The 5,454-nt window shown below is 43.8% G+C and overlaps 1 long non-coding RNA gene and 1 other non-coding gene across 4 annotated transcripts; both read right to left on the minus strand.

Moving 5' to 3' along the window:
• Nucleotides 1–1,110: 1,110 nt before the first annotated feature.
• LOC123141625 (uncharacterized) lies at nt 1,111–5,080 on the minus strand. Of its 3 annotated transcripts, none has more exons than XR_006470380.1 (4): nt 4,522–5,080; nt 2,781–2,917; nt 1,534–1,704; nt 1,111–1,397 (listed from the first exon to the last, which is right to left on the minus strand). It is a non-coding gene; the product is annotated as an uncharacterized lncRNA (long non-coding RNA). The 3 variants fall into 3 exon arrangements; XR_006470374.1 differs by having other exon boundaries at nt 2,781–2,860; nt 4,522–5,074; XR_006470373.1 differs by having other exon boundaries at nt 2,781–5,064.
• Nucleotides 2,565–2,668, minus strand: LOC123150996 (small nucleolar RNA Z118/Z121/Z120). The gene has a single exon (XR_006475441.1). It is a non-coding gene; the product is annotated as a small nucleolar RNA Z118/Z121/Z120 (small nucleolar RNA).
• Nucleotides 5,081–5,454: the final 374 nt, after the last annotated feature.

The following is a 5,454-nucleotide window of genomic DNA, read 5'->3' on the forward strand; positions in this document are numbered from 1 at the left end:
CACCCGGTACTAAAGGGGGTGCGCTGGCTCCAGGCGGTGCGCAAATTTAGTCCCACCTCGCTAGCCGAGAGGCTACCGCACTGGTTTATAAGCGACAGTGCGGTAGCTCTCTCGAGCTCCTCTCCTAGTCAGGCCTACTGGGCCTACTTGTCCTCTTCGCCCAGTGGGCCTACTGGGCCTTTGCGGGCCTGCATCCTGGCCCAACAAAAGTTTGTGTTCCTAGTCGTATGCAGGCCGCTTTGGCCCAGTAGGTGGGCTTTTTTATTTTCTAATTTTTTTTCGCTTTATTTATTTTTGTTTTACTTATTTTTGAGTTGTTTTTTGCTGTATTTAGAGTTTCTTTGTGAATATTTTTGCTTTAGGTACAAAAAATTACCAATTTTCTGTTAGTGCCAGTAGTTTTCAAATTTGAATAGTTTAAATTTTGAATTATTTGAAATTTGTGTGAATCACTAGTTTGTGAATAACTTAACTTCGAAAAAAGTTTTTTCAGTGATTCTTTTTTTTATGTTTAATATTAGTGTGTTTTATCATTATATTCAATTTGCTAATGCTTAGGTTATTTAAAAAATGAAATGACTTTGTAACAGTTCAGTTTTCGTCGGAAACCCTGATACTTCGAAAGAGATTCACTACAGGAATCTGGTACTTTGCCATCAGCCATAGCGGATGGCAAAGGCTGGGATGGCGGATGGCAAAGGCCTTTGCCATCTGCCACGGACGGCAAATAGCTCCGGCAAAGACAGGGTTGGCAAAGGCCTTCTTTGCCGTCTGTTTTTTGCAGCGGATGGCAAAGAGGCCTTTGCCGTCAGTGGCAGACGACAAAGGGCATGGCTCTTTGCCATCTGCTGGCAGACGGCAAAGGCTGCAGACTCTTTACCATCTGTTGGCAGATGGCAAAGAGACCAAATAGGCATTAATTATGTTTCTTCTTATATCAATTCATTTTCACAGAAAATCAAACACACACACACACACACACACATATACATATACATACATATATATATATATATATATATATATATATATATATATATAATATCCATGAACACATATCCAACACATGTTACCAATAGCCATGAACACATATCCAACACATGTTACCAATAGTCATGAACACATATATATCAAACACATATCCATGAACACATATCCAACACATATTACAAGGAGCCAAAGGAGAGAACCAATACCAAAAAGCCAAAGGAGAGAACCAGCACCACACTTGCACCTGGTATTTTTTTGCAATTAGGGCACTGCACCCACAAGCACAGGGGGCTAGTACCATTATAAACTGCTAAAAAATCACTGATGCATCTTCACACACAAAAAATCCAGCTACTTGTGAGCCTAGCCTAATTAAATGGCCATCTCTTTTACTTCCATGATAGTGGCTGAAATGTCAGATATATAAGAAAGTAAATCATTTACTTGTGAATATTCTAAATGAAGAGCAGAACCTAGAATATTTTGCCTTTGCTAAAATAAATAAATTGAGAACGAAGATGATAGTTTCAAGTGACAACTCACCATTTCCCTTTGGTAGCACGCCAAGGAAGCACTCTCTTGACTGTGACCCCCCGATCACATTCAGTTCCGCTCCCTCCAGGCACAAGAATTTTCTTTCTATTCCATTTCGCACCATATCTCAGCCATCATTCACCATGCATCTGGACAACTTCGGACCCAGCAAGGTTTTTTCTACAAAGATCAAAGTGCTAAGTATAAGTTGTTAGGAGAAAAAGTGAATTTTATGGCACATGTACTCTATTCCCACCACATGTAAATTTTAGGAGGAAAAGCCAGCTACAGCCATCAACCACAAAATACTAACCAATCTCCACAAATATGAAAATATTGCAATGAATACATGTTGCACGCCACTGCAGCCTGCATCACTTCATTAAAAACATCACCACTTTCATAGTAGCAAGATACAAGCACTTACGCTTATTCTAAATATAGGCAACAAGCATCCAACCAGCAGAATGGTTAAATGTCAGTTCATTGAAAACTGTTTGTTTGTTCAACAAGGAGAATGTATCAAGGGAAAGGGTAAGAATCTAGATTTATTTTCTTTTATCTTGCATGGCTGCTACAAGTGTGAATCAAGCTATACATTGCAACTGAAATATGGATTTACATAATGTATAATTGTAAGTGCATAACATCCAAATGGACAGAACGGTAGCATAGATGGATATCTAAACTAAAATAAGCATGTTCAAGTCTTATCAAATAGAACAACCATAGGAGCATGATCATGTCTAAATACCCAATATTAAAGCATAGAGCAATGACTAGTAGAATTTAAACAGGAAACATGGTTTTCCAAAACATAAATTCAGATTTGTGCAGGTTGCCCAGACTATATGACCAGTTTAGGAATTACTATAATCAAGGAAGGAGGCCTTTTTCAAGAGCCAGTGTACTCGGATATCGTCCTTATGATTCATCACAACAAACAATTAACTTAACGCAAAATTGTTAGCGATGCATATATTTTGCATATCAATGCAAGGGAACAAAAACAAAACTCTGTGATGGGGATCATGGAAGGTTCTTTGCTCATAATTTATGATCTGTTTAGGATTTATAATCAAAGAAGGGACCCTTTTTAAGAGCCGCCTTGCTATACTGTCCTAGTGATTCATCACAGCAAACTATTCAGTTAACAAAAGATATCAGCTAAGCATGAACTTTGGAAACTTCTGTGCAGCATACACTATAATCACTCCTTTGGGGGTAGAAAGGGGAAGGAATGAGAGGAGGGATACCTCGGCCAGGACCTCGTCTACGACCTGCAGCTCATTGGGAAGGGGTCAAAGCTGCTATTGCAAGCTCCCACTCCGCTTATCTGCCATCCAATGCAGATCCAACACATGAGATTGTCCACGAGCAAAATAGCTCACACCTATAGACTTTGCAAAAGCACGGTCAAGTATGCATGGTCAAATAGCCGAATGTTCTGCTGTAAGATGATGATATAAACCAACCATCCAGCAAAACATTTTCTTTCATGTAACAGTAATCTACATAGTGAAAAGTCAAGTCACTGACAAGTTTGTAAGCAGAAAAGGCTTGCAATTAATGTATAACAGTAGAAACCATAGAAAATAAACTGCAGGTTGCTCTAAACTAAAATTGCTGACAAATAATGGCCGGGATACCTTATGGGTTAATAAATAGAAAAAACAATGATAACATATTGGATGGCCAAGAGCAACAAAAAAAAGAACATAAGATGCAGTTAAATTTCAGTGCATATACACTGTAAAGTTAATAGGTAGGGATCGAAGTTGCATGCTAAAGCTAGGTAACTACCAGAAATTACACCACTTAGTGTTGTAGCGTGGTCTTTCTTGTTTCCTCCTACATATAGGTAACTACCAACATCCAGATCTAAGTCGACATAGCATCACAGATATAATTGGCCTTTGACAACACCTACTCAATCGTAACAAGTGAGGAGGGAGAGGAAGATGCCAAGAACTACTCTTTCTGCCCATGTTAATAACTGGCGTCTCTGTTTTACTTTCATTAACATCAGAATTGATGATATTCATTTGCTTCTATTCAGGTCATACAAAAGCCAGTGTATCTATGTAGAATCATCATCTGATATTTAAGCATCTGATCCTAAAAATACGCATAATTCAAAGAACGAAACTGTTGTTCATAGTTGCTTCTGAATGTACACATATTCAGAGAAAGAAACAATGAACTGTTAATCTAAGCTGAGGAAAGACACATTAATTTAACTAGGGGTGGAGGACGGAAAAAAAATTAAGGTGTGGCAAACTGTCAACTAGACAAAATTGATGCCCCCTCAATAAAAAATTGATGCAAAAACATAATAGCCAATTCGATAGGCCGCGGGTCGAGACGGTGTTAGGGATGGATGGACGGGCAGGGGTAGCGGCGTTGTTGGGCACAAATCGCCGGCGGCGGAGGCGGGCCATCATCAGCATAGCAGACTCAAATCGGCAGGTCGGCAGAGAATACGATTGTGCTGCCGGCGGCGGGATCGGGGATGGGCCGACGGGCGACGGCGGCGTGTTTCAGGGCAAAAATTGCCCGCGGGCGGGCTGGCGGAAGTCAATCATGTACTCTTATATATGTCATAAGAAAAAAAATACATGTTGCAAATTTATCCGTTCTGTTTTTGGATCGCCTAGTCACGAGTTCCATCAGGAACGAGCCACGGAGAGAATCGATCCGATCGTTGTACAGCGGAAGCGAGCTGGTTCGCGTACGTCTACGTAGTGAGATGGGCATGTGCTGGACAACACATCAATCAAGCTGCCTGCTTGTGTGCTTCCAATCTAACTTACGTGCTTCATCTAGCTTTGTTTGGGTGAATCGATCTAGCGTGGTCTAAAACTAACAAGCAGTATTTCCATCAAGAAAAGTATATGCTTATATATAAAAAAATTGGTGGAAATCAAGGTGTGGTGGCTGACACACCTTGCCCACTGGGCTCCTCCGCCAGTGAATTTAACCAAATGAAGAGAATACCTGGAGGGCAGTTGGTGACCGGAATACTATGCTGGCCACATGCGTGACTCCTAATCAGAGTGGTATCGCCGGCCTGTAGGGGAGCTCAGGGCAGCGGCTTGAGGCTGGAGAGGGATGCGTCAGATGGGGATTTGGGGAAAGGAGAGACGCCGCGCCCGCAGCAGCAGCAGCTCCCCGGCTCGTTGTCGTGCCTGCAGCAGCAGTAGCTCGGCGCAGGAGCAGCATCCCGACGTAGCTCCTCCCCATCACGTCGCTGTGCCCGTAGCAGCAGCAGCTCGACGCCGCTGGGGCCTCCTCACGGTGCACCACCACCAGTGCCTGGGCGTGGCTCTCCTGGGCGAGGAGAGAAATCGGTCGGTGGAGATGGTGAGCGGGGAGAGGTGACCTCGGGGAGGAGAGCTGGGCGGTGGGGAACGGCGGGGATCGCCGGAATCTGGTGGCGGCGTGGGATGGAGAAAGGGGATCGAGGAGGATGAGAGAGATGGGATCCAACATGGGTATGGGTGTGTGTGCGTGGGTTGGGCGTGGGTGTGTGTGCAGCGTGGGTGGGGCCTGGGGCTGTGTGGGTCGAGGGTCCGTGGGATCGATCCACGGCATGCGCTTCTTCTTTGCCGTCCGCGGAAAAAGAATAGACGACAGCCCCACCTCTTTGCCGTCTGCCAGCAGACGGCAAAGATTCTTTGCCATCTGCTAGCAGACGGCAAAGAGGTGAGGCTGGTGGGCTGTTACAGCGCTGGCGTCCACTGGACTCACCCACCTCTTTGCCGTCTGTCAGCAGATGGCAAAGATTCTTTGCCGTCTGCTGATGGACGGCAAAGAATTGACTGATGGCAATCAGGTTCTTTACCGTGTGTCAGTTCTTTGCCGTCTGTTTTTTGTAAGCAGACGGCAAAGACCTTCTTTGCCGTCCGCTAGCATACGGCAAAGAGCTGG

Source organism: Triticum aestivum, chromosome 1B, assembly GCF_018294505.1.
Source record: "Triticum aestivum cultivar Chinese Spring chromosome 1B, IWGSC CS RefSeq v2.1, whole genome shotgun sequence".
NCBI classification, from domain to species: Eukaryota; Viridiplantae; Streptophyta; class Magnoliopsida; order Poales; family Poaceae; genus Triticum; species Triticum aestivum.